We start from the raw sequence: 18,303 nt of genomic DNA, 5'->3' as shown, positions 1-18,303 counted from the left end.
AGAACTCCCAGCAATTAAGGGGTTCAAACAACAGGAAAAGTCGGGCTCACCGACCTGTTCAGCGAGTCGATGTGCACGACCCAGGGGTACACCCTAGAAGTAACATGGCACATAGAAACCCAAAGGACTCCATGTAATCCACTTAGCATATCATAAAATAAGATAATAGAAAAGTGCAGAAATTTTAAAACATTTTCCATACAATCAACGTCTTTTTTAAAAGCAAATCGGAAGTCTTATTACACTTGTCTCAAACCATCTAGAACATGAACATCTTTGGGACACAACCCATATAATAGTCTAAAACATGAAAGAAAGACATAAAGGAAGGGTGATCAAATCCTCGATGCTATGAGGACTCACCAAGTCTTCAACTCATTGATCTTCTAGAAACCTAGCCACAAGAATGGAATTCAAAGTCGTCAAACCCTACATTTGATGAGAATGTAGGCAAGAGTATGTGTTAGCACAAAAGTACTAAATATGATAGCTAGCATAACATCATAAGAGCATAACAACATATTAGAAAGCATGATCTTCAACATAAACATAATATAAGCATTAGTCAACATAAGGCATGATTCATAAACAAAGGAAATACATCATGTTCATAAGCATAGTAAATTCTAAGATGTTAATAACTTAAGAGAATTACTTCTCAAGTAACCTCAAAGCATACTTGTGCAATGCATGGATGAGATCCCATAATCCCACCCACACTAAGTACCACTTTTAGGTTATCATAATCATACTTACCATCTTTGGATCTCATCCTTAGCTTACTTCTCATAGACAAGGGAACCTTCACCTTTAGTCCAACATATAAGAGAAATACTTCATAAGTCACCTCAAGGCAAGCTTGTACAATGCATGAATAAGACCCCATAATCCCACCCATGCTAAGCTAGACATTTTACGCCCTCATTCATATTTATCATCTCTTATTCTCATAGTTAACTTATTTATCATAGACAAGGGGAATCACCTCAAGTCATACATCTATTGGAAGGGGCTTTCAAGCTACAATCCAAACTAGTCATTATCATATTTCATAGCTCATATGAATATTACTTATTTTGAAGACATGGGAACTCACCTCCCTATGCATATCATAAAGGCCAATGGTTATTCACCTCTCTATGTCTATCATAAAGGCCAAATGGGTATTCACCTCTTACTATACATGTATAGTCATAGGTTCACCTCTATAACTATTTTAGGGAAACATAGGTATTCGCCTACATGCCCCACCATTATATGATATAGGTATTCGCCTCCACATCATTTACATGAGGATCATAGGTATTCGCCTCCATGATCAACATAAAGGCTAATGGATATTCACTTCTTGCCTTACTATAGAAGTTATACATTAAGGGTATTCACCACACATTTCTTATATCATGTCATCGGTAAACACCTCTTGTTACTAACTTAGGAATATGGGAGCTCTCCTCACATCCTTCTCATATAAAGGTCTTTGGAGGAATCACCACAAGCCTCATCACATTTCATAGTCCTTGGACTTAGATTCATTTTAGGTGAGCAAACCTTTTAACCTAGAATCACTCAATGTGAGAGAACTTTTCATATCATATCATATTCATGCATAAGTGTGTGTGAGAATATACTTTCACACCACAACAACATATCATAACCGTAGACACTTTACTCTCAAAGTATTCTTAAGCATATACATAGATTTCAGAAAACATGCATGAATCTCATACTTTATCTCCTTGAGGTTTCAAAACTTTCCTTTAATCATCATATCTAGAATTCTACATTAGACACGGATATCATCATAAATCAAGTGATTCTATCACTTCATACATTCAAACATTCATGAGGTAGATTAGGTGGGTAAAGTAATTTCACAATGATGAGTCTGAGATTTGGACTCATTTGGGAATTTGTTTATAAAGATTTAGTGTCCTCAAATGCTTAATTTATGCCATAAACTGATGTTAAATCCTTGATTTTCAGGTATATGGATTGAGGAACAAAGCAAGGACGCTAATAGGCAAAAAGGAACAAAACAAACTAAAGAATTGAAGAAAGGCAAGCCTGGTGATCACCTAGAGCATTTGGCGAATCACCGAGTGAATAGCTTGACCGCCTAAAGTTACAGTGCGCCAGCCCTGAGGGAAGAAACCAAGTCGGCGACAAAAAGGAGCAATCGGTGAATCGTCGAGTAGTTCTGTGAAGCAAAAAGAGATCGCCCATAGTTTTGAAGAATTTTAGAAGTTCAATTTGGAGACTTTAGAAATGGGTTTCTAATATCTACAAATTGAAGCATTGTAAAGACTAAATCACTCTTACCCAGTTGATGGATAATCGATTCAGTAATTGTTTTTACCTTTTTATGATGTTTGGCTAAAACCCCAATTCTTGGGGTGTGATCATGTGATTATGGGTTGAATTAGTTTATGGATATTGTTAATTACCAGTTTAAATGCTATATTGAAGTGAGTTTAATCATTAATTGTGGTTTAATTTATGAATTGTAGTTGCAAATGCAGTTCTATATTTGTGTTCTTGGCTTGCTCAAGAGAGAGGTTTTAGAACTAAGATTATTGATTAACGATTTGTAGGTATTGGGTTGATTTGGGTTTAGATCGAGAGAGTGAATCCTAAACCCAATCCTACCAATCTAGCTCGAGAGAGTAAATCCTAAACCCAATCCTACCAATCTAGCTCGAAAGAGTGGATGAATTAAGGTGTGGGTTGATCTTCATTGTCATGCTTGTTGATGCTCAAAAAAATCATCTGATTCGGGGTAGTTGTTCGAGAGAAAGCTATCTCCCTTATAGTCAAGCCTACTCACTGATATTTAGCTATTTACTAGTAGTTCCAATTACCCATATATCTATATTTTCCTATAATCGATCACATCCCGAGAATCCTTCTCCCTATTGTTATTTCAAAGTTTTTGTGACTGTTTGTAGTTGATAATTAAAACCAAAAACCCCATCTGACATTTGTGTCACCCCTTTTACTTGATTAATGTCTTTTTTGATAAATGTTACTCCTATGGCTCATTGGACCACATTTGCACTTCCTATTTGAATTTAAAACATGTATGGCTCCCTGTGGGGTTCGACCTCAACTCATTTAGTTGGGTTTTATACTGAGGTTTAAGAAGTTATTGCTGCAATGCCCAGTTCATCGATTGCCTAACAACCTGCTACTGCAACACTTTTATAGGAGTCTTGAATCGGTGAACAAAGGAGTTGCTGATCAACTTGTTCCTAGTGGTATAATGCAACAACCCTATGAAGTAGTTTCCCAACTCCTTGATTGCATGAACAAGATCAATAGGGCATAGTATACTCGTGAAGACCAAGTCTCTCCTCTCAACTTTAGAATGAGAACGGAGCAGATTGAAAAAGATCAAGAGAGAGACCAAAACATGACAAGGATGATGACCCAGTTAGACATCATAGATAAAAATGTCATGGGTGTTGGTACTAAGAGTGTTAATGTTGTGGGTGTTAGTGGATGAACCCCGATGAAGCCAAATTTGAAGTGTTGTACAATGAGGAAGTGAACTTCCTTGCCAACCAAAGATGAGGTTATTGTGCTAACTACCCAAGACCGGGTGGAAATCAGGGTTGGAATAGAGATGAAGGCTGGAGAAACCGTGACGGATATAAGCGTGATCGTAACGCCACTTGGAAGGAAAGAGAAGGGGAGAAGGATAGGTATGTTCCTCCCCATAAGCATCAAAATCCCAAAGATTCTGAGGGTGGTCGTATAGAATACATGCTCTCATGCATTCTCAACAAGGCTGAAGGGTCCGATAAAGTTTTCAAAGAAATGAAAGAGGATGTTTTGACTCTCAACCAGATGGTGATCTCTCACTCAGTCACTATCAAGCAGCTGGAGACCCAAATGGGTCAGATTTCTTCACATTTCAACCCAAGGCAACAAGGGGGGTTGCCTAGTGTACTATAGCAAACCCTAAAAATGAAGCTTGATTTGGTACTTCCGTCGTGACACGACGTTAACTAGGGTGCTTCTTGAGAGGCAACCCAAGTTTCAAATGCTTTGAGTTTGATTTTGAATAACGGGTGTTGATTGTGTAGGTTGAAAAGTGGAATGTGTTTGAAAAAAAGGTGGTTTGTGAGCCAAGAGTCCAGTCAGTGACTCACCAAAGAAGTCGGCAAGCCCAACTGGGACCACCATTGGACTCATAAAAACATGAAGTGGAAGTCAGTAAAACTCGACGGGCCTGTTGTTGAATCGAGGACTCACCGAACAGGTTGGTGAGCCCGATTTTGTCTGCCGTTTGGACTCCCAGGTTGACTGGAGGTCCTGTAAAACCTAGCGAGGTAAGTCACTACTCGGTGCATCACCAAGTGGTTCAGCGTGGTCGAATAATACCACCGAAAGGGGCGCGAACTTAAAGATTTTAAAAGGCCAAACGATTTAAAATTTCAAAATCTTTCATATTCTCTAATTTCTAACCTCGTAAACTCTCACCCGCGCTTTAGATTTACCGTATTTTGATCTTTTTCTTCGTTTGTGTGTTTGATCTCGTGCTCAGATTAGGATTATTTGGCGCCTAGCTTATCAATTTCTCTATTCGGTACTCAGGTTGGTTTTCCGAACCCCAAACTTTCGATTAGTGGTTGAACTCGAATGCCTTCGATAAACAAGTATTGTTTTGTGTTAGGTATGTGGGTAAATCGTGTTTTATGTGTTAGTTTACTTATTTTGTGTTTCAAAGTTGTGCCTAATTGCTTAAAATGATGAATCCCTATGTTTAAAGCGTTAAAATTGATTCTAAATTGTTGGTTATGGTTATTTTATGTTGGGTCTAGTTGGGTGAAGTCTGAGTAACCCCTAATTGAGCCAAATGACGTAATTTTCCCAATGATGGAGTGGTTGACGTCATTCTTAAGGGAAAAAGTCATCAAATAGCCTTTTAGCCAAATCGAGGAAGTTTGAGTATTCCGGAGGCAAGGGTCTTATGGGTCCTGTGTGAATTGAATAGTGTGTATGTTTGATTTTTATTTCAGGGGCTGCGGGCTTGATTTTGGGAAACGGGGTAGAAATTTGGCATGTTGGGCAATTTGGTGAGCTGGGTCGAGCTTGGCGAATGGTTCAGTGGTTCGTCGACTTCACCCTTTGATCGCCCTTAATTTCTTGATTTGGCTAATTTGAGTCTGTAACTTTCGGTAGGAGAGCTCGCCGAGTTCACTCGGTGACTCATCGAAAGGTTCCTTTGATCACCCTTTCTACGTCCCTAACCCCTAAAACACAATGTAATATTCAGCGGGCTAGTCTGAGCTCGCCGTGTGGGGCCGGTGATTCACCGAAGGCCCCTAAACATCGCTGACCTGCCTTATTTCTGGATATTTTTCAGGCTGGTCCTTTTGGCGAGCCCGATTTGGCTCGCGAAAGTGAATCGGTGACTCGCCAACTGTTTCGTCGAATCTTTCTGAAACTTGAATTTTGCAAGTTTTCTTGAACTATTTCTAACTTTTTTCGATGTGTTTTGCATATATGGCTAGGACCAATTGGGATGAAAGTGGTATGTCACCCCACACACAAGCACAGGGAATTGTATTAAATGAGGGAGCAACTGCTTCCAACAAAAAGGGCAAAGAAAGAACCTCCGAACGGAGGCAAGGGCAAGGGCAAATCTCCCGTAGGTGAGAGACCGGAGCACAACTCTGGCAGTGATGGGGAAACTTTTGATTCTTAGGACTCATTATCTGTGCCTGATGATGACCAACCACTACAAACCTAGCTAGAAAAGATACGTGCAAGGGCTTGCCAAGATCCGTCTAGGATCCCAGAGTCTACCCCTCCTACTGCTGATACAATGCCAGCTCTAGCACAGACGGTAGTTTCAGCACTACTAGTTCAGGGTCCTCCTCCCCGGTTACTCAACCGGTTAAAGGCTGAGGGATTGAGGTCCATCCTGGAGGAGAAGAGACTGTCCACGGATGGTGTGGTGGACAGGTACCCTTTGGTGTAGGACACTCTCTGATTCCATAGATTTGAAGTATTCACCATGCCTCGTGGTCCATACATTCCCACCTGGGTCAGAGAGTTCTACACGGCATATGGTAATTTAGTACCCCAGGGAAGAAGAAGGTCAATGCCTTCAGACCGGTGGCGTCTATGATGGTATGAGGGAGGACAGTGAGATGCAGCAGCGATGATATCATAGTTGCACTTGACAGGGCTATAGGTTTTAAGCATGATTACCAGAGAATGACCACAACACAGACTCTAGATGACCTAAAGGGATGGCTAGCTCTCCTCATTTTTGACACCACCTCGAGGTAGATTGAGGTCGGAGCCCCTATTGAGAAGAAGGACTTAAATATAGTAGCTCGGTATTGGTTTGGGTTCATCAGTAGCTCTATGATGCCCTCACAGAATGAGTCCATTATCTACCACCTAAAGGTGGCCTATCTTGGATCGATCATATCCAGGAAGAGGCTAAAATTAGGGTTAATTATAGAATATGAGATAGCCATGAGGGCCAAACAGCGTCTGACATCCCTTTCATTCCATGTGCTCATTACAGAGTTGTGTCGGTGGGCTGGAATTCTTCTTAACGAGAAGAGGAATGTTGAGGTAACACCCACATCCTCTACTGACATCCGGTGCATCGAGGCCAAGTACAGACGAGATAAGGCGGATAGGAGGAGAGCATCTCTAGTGGATACATCCCCCGAGGTGGATGTTGATTCTATACCTGCAGAGGCAGCTTTGCCTACTCCGGCCTCCAGGCCTTCAAGTACATCTACTTCCACTCCTTCTCAAACCCCAGGTTCTTCTACTGCCTCCCAGCCTCCTAGAGCTACTTCAAGTACCAATGCCTAGATGCCTTTGATCACTCAGGCCATGCTCCTCAAAATGGGGCACTTAGTCCATTCTACAGATGTGTGGGATTCCCAGCTAGAGGCCGGGGTACCCTAGATGATTGAGCGATCCATTTCAGCTGCTTTGACACCCCTCCAGTAGAGACTTGTGAGAGAGGACAAGGGGTCACTACTGAGGCTACGGCTTTGAAAGCCGAGGTCTCTGAGTTGAGGAAAGATGTGGATTATCTTAAGTCCACAGATTTCACTTCACTTCACTGTTTGAGTCAGCAAAACTTCCTGATGTTCCGCGTGCAGAGGTCCCGACAAATTTTGATATGCCTCTGACTGCCATCGGAGATGATACTATGGAGGATCCTGCTACTGCTAATTCTAAGGCTGAGACCGATGACGAGCAACAAGTCTTACATGACCAAATTTGTCTTTGAAGTATTCTGGAAAATCTTGATTGATGAAAACATCAAATGTGTCATTTTGAGACAATGAGAGGATCATTTTATTTGTAATGTTTCCGCGACGACTAATTAGCAAATGGAGATGATTTTGTTTGTTATTTAGGTTATGCAAATGTTTTGAGATGAAATTAGGGTTCTTGATGATAGAATACCAGAATTTGCAAACAAATTTGAACCTTATCAAAGAAGTTACAGGTAATCTTGTCAAAATCTTGAAAATTACATCTTCAGATAGATTCATTACCATTTAATACTCTCTTGTTTTTTTCGGGATTTTTTATTTTCTTTTATTTTTGGGTTTATCTTCAAATGGATATGTAAGGAAGGAAATAAAAATAGGAGAATCTAAAGTAGTCCATAAATGTAGCTTCATTTCTGAAATATGAGATTAAATTTGATGTTTGAAGTTCCTCAGTTCTTGGAATATATGAAGCAATTTTCCATGCTCAAAATTCAACCATTATTATTAAGGATGATGTGTAATGGAAAATGGTTCAATTTTGACATGACATCTTTTTAATTCTAAATATATAATTGCTTCAATTAATAATAAGAAAAAGTGCTTATGCTAATATAAGGAGGGGGGGGGGGGGGGGAAGAAGACTATATATTTTTTTTGGCTAATAAAAGAAGACAAATTCTCATATATTTAGCTAGGGTTTAGTTTCCTATTTATTCTAAGGAGAAAATTAAACACCAATTTCTCCCTCACAAACCATATTATATATATGAGCTTCATGTTTTCGAAAGAAAACACACATATAATGCCAAACCATATTATGTTACAGGTGCTACTTTTGCTCCATCATCATCGTCGTCATCATCATTATCAAACTCTCTATTCAAAAAAAAGCTAATTACAAGCCTTGCTTCTATCTCATAAGGACGAAAAGGTGATGTGTTTCCGGTTACAATCACCATTTTTTTTCAAGAACAAGATTCAAAACTTGAAAGAGTGAGAATTTTTGGAAATTAAACCCTAGTTGTAATTAGCTAGTGATGAGGGATGTTGATATATACTATCTATGCTCCTCTTGTCCTATTATTTATAGCATTGAAAGTGGCACTGGTAGAAAATATCGACCCATTAATTCCATTGAGAGCTATTTATCATCTTTATTGGTGAATCTATTTTACTTATAGCATTGAATCTTTTTACTTTAATTTTTGAGATTTACTTTTTGCAAAATGAATTGAAGTCCACAAATTGTTGAAGGAATGGAATGACATGAGGTAAACTCATGGTTTTCACAATCCACACGTGCTTCTTCTCTTTCATGCACACTCTTTAAGTTGCCACATCGGAAATACAAGGTTCATTATATATATATATATATATATATATATATATATATATATACTAGATGGGCATGGCCCGTGCTAGCACGGGCTCAACACGTTATTTGGTGTGTCCTTGAAATTATGAAACGACTAAAAGGAAAATCAAACTTTGATTTGTCTATAATTTTGATAAGATTTAATTGCATCTATGTCAGAAGTAATGGTATCTTAGGTCAAATGTACATATGATATGAGAAGCTAAGAGAATACTATTTTTCCAATTTAATTGGATGAATTGTAGCGCAACTTGACGTGTAATTTTTTAAAATATGCTTATTAAAAAGAAAAAGTTTGTTGCTAAAATACCCTGAAATCTTCACCAAATGAAAGACTATCACACTTGAAAAAAGAAGTACTAAACTCCCATACATATAAAGGTGAGAAATGGATTGACTCCATAGATGAATAAAGGATAAATTCAATTTTAACAATTTTCATGATTTCTGTTTCCTCATCAACCATGAAATATAGGGGCATAATTCCCATTTCGCCTTTGCTAATGAATCTTCTCAATGTTTTTAGCAATTACAACTCTCACTTTCTTACCGTTTTTTTCATTTAATATGCACAGAGAAGAACCTGAAAGAAATGTACAAAAATTTTAAAAGCAATGTTCAAAAATTCACCAAGACATGAGACCCTTGACAACCCAAATCTCTCTCACTTCCACTTCCATATTCAGCTCCAAGATCAAAGTGTCGTGCACAACAGGCAAACATTTAATTAGTAACTAATACATACAACAATAAGAAGAACCAAAATTATCTTCTACATGAAATTATTTACACCAGATAGAGAACATAATTTAGTATCAAGTCCATATTCCATACTATACAAACTAACTTGCAAAACACTACTGCCAAGAATAAGACTAATACATGGAGCACCTAATTGGCAAACACTATTGTATTCATCAATTAATTTTCTTGTGTAGTCGACATTTAAATCTATAATTATGGAATACAACAAGGAAAATGTAGAAAATGAATACACAAAATAATAGTTATCGATTCTACTGAAATAGTTCATCCAATCAAGTATCTAAGAAGAGGTATCAACTAATGTTTTCACAATGTTAGAGAAGTTCCTAAATATCAATTTTTCAAGCTATACATCCCTACATTGTGATGAGTAAATAACGCAGAAACTCTGAATCAATGTGTATAGAATCTAAACTAGTTAAGATTGGAGAAGAACACAGAGAAAAAATAGCAATTTATAGAAACCACTTCAACACTAAAAATATTACAAATTTGAAAAGAAATGAAAGAAGACCGAGAGAAAGTGATAATGAAATGAAAAGGAGAAGCTAAAAGTGTCTATGACCCCCAAGAGAGGATCTTCATAGCTACTAAATGTACATTTGTAAATCAATATTTAATAACAAAGACGTTTAGATTAATTAATAACAGAGACTAATAGATAACAAATAAATGGAAAGCATACATCTAAAGCAAGATTATTTTCTGGAACCATTCAAAATGGTAAAAAAGATGAAGAAATAGGCTTGAAAGAGAAAAGACAAAAGACAAAAGGAGGAATTGAAAATTTTGCCACATGCAGTTTCGTTTGTCTTTGATGTTCCTTCTCCCTCAAATTTTTAAATCTTATATTTGAATGCAATAGGCTTCAGGCCTCTAAAATTCTTATTTAATGCAAATTATAGAGTTAGCAAAGTCATCCCAAAAATTTTTACCCTCCATCAATACCTCATGTTTACTGCTAAGTTCTTTGACCAAGAGTTTGGTTAGGTCTTCTGAATTATCAACTTGAAGAGTTCGAACAACTAACCTGGGTTAAATCAAGCAGCAAAAATCTGGATAACATCTTTGTTAGTTCCTTATGATGGGTCTCCTCTATTGAGCATAGTTGTACCAACTGATAATTTCAAAAAGCTTCCTTTGCATTCACCAAAAAGCACAAAAGTAAGAAAGAACTTACTGCAATAATAGATAACCGATGATAATTTCAAAAGCTTCCTTTGCAGGCACCAAAAAGCACAAAAGTAAGGAAGATATCTCCTGCAATAATAGACAATACAAAGGGTAAATATGTATGAAAAGAGAATATAATAAGTTACATTATTATAATCTCATCTAAGCTCAATTGCAGGTACCTAAGTAGACTGACCTTTTATAACCCTTTCGCTGGTGTGGATGGCTTAATTTTCAACCCCGAGTAAATCAATCAGAAGCTATCAACAAAGGTTCGAAGTATAATTAGCACAATCATCTACACCAGTGATGTTGTATTAATCTCTTCTGATTTTCTGCCCCTTTTTATTTAATTAATTGATAAACCAAATAAAATAATTTTAAAAAAATATATACAAACCAAGATTACATTTCAGGTGAATAACCACAAAAATAAAAATAAAAAATTACATAAAAACCAAGACAAATCATATATTAATAGGAAAAAAAAAAGCAACTCCACAAATAGACCTTACTCTAATGTAACATAATGGAAACTATGTCAATTGACATCCTTTTCTTTTCAATTCTATAAACATCAATTGGTGATATCACCTAACTTTTGATTTTATGCATTTCATACAACCAAGGCCAATCTCTTAAATATTATTTACTCTACGTTCGTCTGAATCAATAGCTTTCTCCATTAAGAGTTCATTAAAATCTTAATGTTAGAAGTATAGTCATTAATTCTACAATTATAAGTAGACTGACCTTTACGACTCTTTGAAAGGCGTGGACAATCCAATTTTCTGAAGATTCAGATACAACACCTGTTTCCTTGTATATTTTCATGTGCTGAATGTTTGGATAGTCATTTGGTGATGAAGGAGTAAGCACAACTACTAAGAAATAAATAAGAGCGACAAAATAGTACATGTAAAAACATAAAGCTAAAATTGCATAAAATTATACGATAATGATATGATTTACGCGAGTAATAAGCATACATATGAAATGTTAAGGACGGGAAAATACAGATTTTCAAAAATTCTATGCACAAGTGGTACAAACTAAGTAATGGTGTTTCTTTCGTTTTTCCCTGTAAATTTTCCAAATTTCTCAAACTTGTTAGTTGGACCAACTCAGACTTCTTTTTCTAATCGCTACATCAATTTTATTGTACAACTTAACCACCTAATAGATATCATGTGACCTTAAATAAAAGATGCTCAAACCTGGTGAGAACTTGTCTACAAATATTCAAATTAACAATTCAAATGTTAGAAAGAGCTGAAGTGAAAATTGATATTCCAATATGTATCGTGTAAAATTGCAAAATATATATTTGAAGGGTTTGTATATGTGAAAAATTCCTTGCCTAAAAACCCATCTCCCTTCGATCTAAATGTGCCTTGTTGTCAAACTTTTTCTTCTTCAGCACATAAGAAAGTATAAGAATCAAAATAAGAAAATCAAGTTTTGTTTGTCAAAAACTTGTTTTAGATGTATTAAATAGTTTGGAAGAGTAGTCATGCTTTGGGCATCAATTTGTTCTATATAAAATTATTTGAAAGAATAACTATGCTCTAGGCATCAATTTGTTCTTACTATTACAAAGTAAAGATGTTTATCAAAGATAAATGACCATGTACTTTCATGTAAAGCAGAACTAGAAACGACTATCTCACTATTCATTTAACTAAAGGAAGAACTTTTACAGGATGTGTGACCTGTAATAACATTCACTTACACATTAGATCAACCAAAAGCCACATATGTCAATAACTATCTTGACATAGCAACAGAATGATATCCTAATTACTTTGTGTTGTTTTTCTATCTGTTCTTCTCACTTTGCTTGGGGAGTGGAGGGGAGGTGTAAGGAGATTCTCTCTTTAAAACAATGCAGAACAAAAAAACTACCTTGAATAAAATTACTACAGCTAATCTCTCTCTCAGGCAGTAAATTTGAGCGACGTCCAGAGTTGTTAACTCAAAACGAATCCATCTATCAACAATAACCTTAACTGTATTATCAGGAGAAGAAATAATTTTCTCTGTTTGATGGACTTCTGACAGATCTACTTTAATATTACCTTCCTCGCCATTGTCCTCATCAACATCTTCATAATTACTTTCATCATCATCATTGCCATCATCATCATCTTCATTTCCAGGAGCCACTACAATCTCTGTTGCCAACAACAACAGTGGGAGTGGCCCAAAGACACTACAATTCCTTATAAGCAGACCTCCATCACCACGAGTTATCTCATCATATGCAATTAATGATTGCTCATAGAATTTTTGGAATGAAAGCTTGAAGTTAGTTGAATGAGGGCTTAATCAAACTTTATCACCACCTGCAGTCTCAATAACAACCTTTTTATTACTTTTCAGACGCGGGAGCAATCTTCCAACCATAGGGTACAAACCAGCAACAAGAACAACATATAGTATGCCTGGATCCCATGCGTTAAGGTTACAGGAAGATCCATCTCCAGGAATAAACCCATTCCTTAATAGTTTAGATGCAAGTTGTTTACGCATTCCTGATAGCATATGCATAGTGCCTGAAGATACAAAGTACTTGGAACAAAACTTCGATTCTTGACCAGTTTCTTTCACACTTTTTCAGCCCTTGAACGCAGCCACAACTGCTAATTGATCACTTCTTCCACCATACCATGAGCGTAACTCAGCTTTTGCAGTTGTAGCTCTCTTCTTCTCATTTGGCAACATGGGTAGGGTAAATGGATCTATAGTCAAAAGCGCAAGCCATAGTCAATGTTGGGTCAAGGTAGTTCAACAAGATGGAAATTAAAAGCATCTTGCTTGTAAGCAGATGAACTGGAAAAGATCCTAGCCTTTCTCCAAACTCTGTAAGTTTCCCATCAAATGACAAGCCCCAATATCTTGAAGAACAATGATTGCATTACGTATGGTCTCATAAACCGGAGGATCAAGTGTCTTCTGCAGGAATTCTTCTATCTTGTAATCAGGGTTAAGAAGCTTGACCTGCCAAAGAAAAGGTATTCAAACTACTATACAACAAACTGTTTTGTTAAATAGTTCATATTCACTGTAAGTAGATTTGTTGTGAACAAAACTAGAATAATTTTCAAAAGCCTACTGAATTAATTTTTATTTTCATTATTACAAGTTTCTTCACCTCCTTCCATCTCTGGCCAATGTTTTCAACTACCAACAAGAAGCTCAGTATATTTCACCTAATCATTTTTTTTATTTGAACTGGTAAAAGTTACTTCACCTAATCATCATGCAAAGTATTTCCAATACAAAAATCATATTCCCAAATGACGAGGAAGAATAATGAACCACCTGAAGACATAGTTCCTCTATATGAATCCTCTTAATCTCAGGAACCTGGAAATCAGGTAATGAAGTTGCTCAAAGTTTTGAATAAAGATGATAACAAATTCATGGTTGGCACTGCCCAGCACGCCCTTCTCTTTGCTTTGCACTTGCTTTTGAGACCCATGAAGATTGAAGAGTTGACACATTATTATAAGAGTCATACTTTTTTTCTTTCATTCGTCCACTGTCTATTACATAATTGTAATGGCAGTTTCAGCAATATTAGTTGAAAGAACAATTTTGCGGCAGCCTGGAGGAGGATGTCTAAAAAACTTCTTTTTCTCCACAGAAGGAACCATAGAATAGAGAGCGATCACTGAAAACTTAGACTAATCATTGAAATAGTGGCTTGGTCTCAATCTCTCTCGTGTTCTGTTAATGTCCACCCAACCAGGAAGGAAAACAAGGATGGCCCTGTCCTCCGAGTCTATGCATATTTTGTTTAATAATTGTTCAATAAGGGCATCATCAATCAGTTCAGGGTCAACTGTTGATAGGTATTTGTCAAGTAAATGTTGCTGCTCCTCACAACTGGAAGATAATTTCTCCATGTGTTCCTTAATTATTTCAACAACTTCTGTCTTATTTTCCTATTCAGCCCAATCTAGAGCAGTTCTCCCATTATTAGCACGTAAATGGTAGTCAACACCAAAAGAGAGGAGAATGCAAATGTCACCAACGCGGCCTTTTCTAGCAAACACCATCAATGGTGTCACTCCACTCAAAGAATATTGATAATTGAAAACTTTTGGTCCCCCTTTAGACGATATTAGATTCAAAAGGGGATCCAGATCATCATCTGAAAAAGCCAGATTAATTGTTTCATCTAAGGCAACTTTGTACTCTTCTGTTAATATTGATTCCTCAGGCATGACACAGGATGAGGTGGAGTCAAGGTGATTAATTTTAGTTGACTTTACAATAGAAGGTACATCCTCTAGATGGAATGTTTTTACTTGACATAGGTGTAGAGGCGTGTAAATACTTCAAAAACTCACATCATAAATCAACAAAGAGATAAATCAGTATATAGAAACTAGGAGAAAGGTTTTACAGGATAAGTAAATCAAGGGACTCGGATAACTGGGGAGCCACCAAAGTATTTTGAAAAACGTTCAACATCCAGTGTAGCACTCATCAGAACTTGTTCGGAGGTCAATTCAATTGATTATATCATAAAACCACATACATATTACTGGAATAAAAACAAGATAAAGAGGCACTATTTTATTACAATACAAAAGCAAATTGAGAAGTCTTACCAAATGCAAATTTGGATATGAAGGAAGCAAGTCCCTACAAGTAAAGAAAGATCAACTTGAACATTTGATGTTTCACAGTGGTTTAAATTAAAAGAAATTAAGTAGTGACACCTTTTTATGTTTTCTTGAATGAAAATGACAAGTTAATTTCTATAATCCAGACAGGTTTGCATAAGTAAGCTACAGAAAGGAGGTTAATTGACGTGGCCAGTTAGCAAGCCAAAAATTAGCACATTATGATCCCAACTCCTGTCAGAAAGATCATTCATGATGGACAAAATTATAATCCACGTATCTATGTAACTAATGAAATAGATTAAACCAATGCACCTGAGAATAGCGAGCATGAAATCGGAGTAGCGATCCATCTCTGAATTTCGTCCTATGAAATTTAAAGTTTGTTAGGCAATAAAAAACAAAGAAGAAGCACAACTAAGAATGTGTGTCAAATTAGAAAATATAAGCATCTCAACAAGCAGAAGTAGAAAAGGATTACCTGACAAATGAACATTGCAAGTAACAAAACAAACACCACACAGATTGAAGTCGGACTTATGAGATACAAACATAAATCAAAGAGCCAAGTAAAAAAGTAAATAAATGATAATAACTAAATATATTATTGCAGAGAACTATGATAGAAGGAAAAAGAAGAAAGAGAAATATGAACATCATAACTTCGTAAGGAACACACCAGATTAAGAAATAAGATGGAAGAAACAAAAATATTACTCCCACAAATCTAGAACTTGCACTTGGATTACAGTTTTCAACATGTAATCTTGAGAAATATTTAGGATATGATTCAATTCACAATGACATATTGCAAAAGGAGAATTGCTATATTTGACCATTTAGACTTTCTCTGGGTATAAAAGGCTCAGTTTGAAACCAAACACTCAAGTAATTCATTAATGTCATTGATCTATACATCTATCAATAATGTATCTAGAAACTTGTGGTTTTACCTCAAAATTATCTCGAAAAATACTGCAAATATTAGGAATCTTTATATTACCCTAGAAGAAAGTTATGGTTTTGGGGATAGAAACAAAGGAGGAGCCTCACTTTTAGATTTAGCAAAAGCTTGAGTTGGTGGTAGTTAGCTCAAGTTCCCCCAAGAAGGAGGAACACTTGGTGACCTTCCGTAGTTCGTTGGCTAAGACTCACATTGATAGTTAACTCTTTAGGAATGGTGATAAACAGGTAAAGGTAAAGGTCTATCCTGAGTGAGAATCTTACAATCCAAATAAGCTCAGCAATGGATTTGGAGATTAAGAGAAAAAAGAGGGTTATGTGAGATCAGGATCAAATGGGGTTGCTTGACTCAATGTTATCAAAAGCAAATAGCGCAAAAAAATGCCAAGGTCCGTAGGGGCTTTAAGTGCAAAGCGCAAATAAACCATGTGCTTTAGTTAAAAAAGGCACCAAGGGAAAAAGAAGTACAAATATATATACAAAGAAATTAAAAACAAAATACGATAAAGTGAAATATCAATTGTTTAGTTTTGCCTCTTTGGAAGAGGCTCATTGAGGAAAAGTATGTCTTAGAACCTTGATGACGACACTAAAAGGCACATAAAGCAAGGCGAATCATTTAACACGTTTTGAGCCTCACCGCAGGGATGAAGTGCATTTTAAGCGTGCCTTTGACAACACCGGCTTGACAGCTGTCAAAACTAGAGAGATGAGGGAGAAAATGGTGATGGAGGCTTGGGGGAGTAGTGGTGATGCAAACAGTGCGCCAGACATCTCTTTCATTTCTGATGTTAATCATCGAGTTGTGCAAACAAGCCCGTGTTCGCAAAATGAGAAGGCAAATGTGGAGGTGACTCCCACTTCCTCTACTGACATCCGACGTATTGAGGCCGAGTACCAGAAGGATGAGGCTGAAAGAAGGAGGGCAGCCCCGGTGGACACATCCACGGTGGTTGATATTTGCACATTCCCTGCAAAGGCAGTATTCCCTACTCCAGCCACTGGGCCTTCAGGTACTACTAGTTCTACTACCCCTGTAACTCTGAGTTCTTCTGTTGCTCCCCACCTCCTAGATATGTTGCTAGCACTATTGCATGTCGAACTCCACTCAACCAGGCCATGCTGCTACGGATGGGACACCTAGCCTATCATGTTGATGTGTGTGCCTCCAATCTAGAGGTTGCGGTACCCGGGATGATTGAGAGAGCTCTCACTATTGCATTGACACCTCTCAGAGATTCTTTTGAGGCCCTCACAATGAGGATAGAGGTGTGTGAGAGAGGTTAGAGAGCTATTCATTAGGTGATGACCTTAAAGGCCGCGATTACGGAGTTGAGGAAAGATGTGGACCGGCTGAAGTCCACTGTATGTCTCTAATTTTTGGGACAGTAGAGATCCTGGACACAGATATTCCAGCTCATTCTGATGTGCCCTCGGCAACCACCGGAGATGAGGTTAGAGCTGATGACGCGGCTATAGAGTGAGGCTGACACTGATGAAGAGGTGTTCATGAGGAGACTGTGTTTGAGGGCCTAACTGATTTGGAGGAGGCTATGGTACATTCTGTTGTTCAAACATCCTTGAGAGATACCACTATGGCAGGCTCCAGTGCAGCTACAATTGTTGAGACACCGGGCACTGATGCCCAATTGTAAAGTGTGACTCCGGGCACTGATTCCCCAACAGAAAGAGTGACTAAGAAGACAGGATGATTTTCCCCTACCTCTCTGTTATTTTGTGATACTTTGTTATTGTTTTTGTTGCATTTGAGGATGACTGCTTCTTTTTGTTGGGTAAGGTGAGGTATTTCCATACCTACCTCTTGTGATTTTGTTATGTTTGTGAATATTGGGCATAGTTTATTGATATATATTTATGTTTTGATCTTGATCTCTTGTAGATGTTTTAGCTTGTGGCCCCTTATTTTGAACGAAAATGGTTTTGAACCTAATTTTAAAAATTTTCCACCTCTTTAATTTGTGTGTGATTGTGATTGTGATTGTTCTTGTGCGAAGTTGAGTATCAGTTGCGATCAATACCGATGACTTGAATAGTGCTCTTAATTGAACGAAATTAATGTGCGGCTACGATAAGGCAAATGAAGTTGCATAGACAATGTGTAAACTTT

At 37.2% G+C, this 18,303-nt stretch overlaps 2 protein-coding genes and 1 pseudogene across 2 annotated transcripts in view; 1 reads left to right on the top strand and 2 right to left on the bottom strand.

Annotated features, from left to right (window-relative positions):
• LOC125829084 (uncharacterized) overlaps positions 1–18,303 on the bottom strand; it is a 1,125,066-nt gene that overhangs the window by 983,287 nt on the left and 123,476 nt on the right. The window lies entirely within an intron of this gene.
• Positions 1–18,303, top strand: part of LOC125829078 (uncharacterized) — a 161,157-nt gene that overhangs the window by 48,047 nt on the left and 94,807 nt on the right. The gene's annotated exons all lie outside the window — the stretch shown is intronic.
• LOC125829027 (DExH-box ATP-dependent RNA helicase DExH6-like) lies at positions 12,249–15,556 on the bottom strand (annotated as a pseudogene).

This window comes from Solanum verrucosum, unplaced genomic scaffold (assembly GCF_900185275.1).
Source record: "Solanum verrucosum unplaced genomic scaffold, falcon-dt-bn FXZP01000007.1, whole genome shotgun sequence".
NCBI classification, from domain to species: domain Eukaryota; kingdom Viridiplantae; phylum Streptophyta; class Magnoliopsida; order Solanales; family Solanaceae; genus Solanum; species Solanum verrucosum.
Note: the sequence above shows the minus strand (reverse complement) of the source record. Positions and strands in the feature narration are given on the sequence as shown.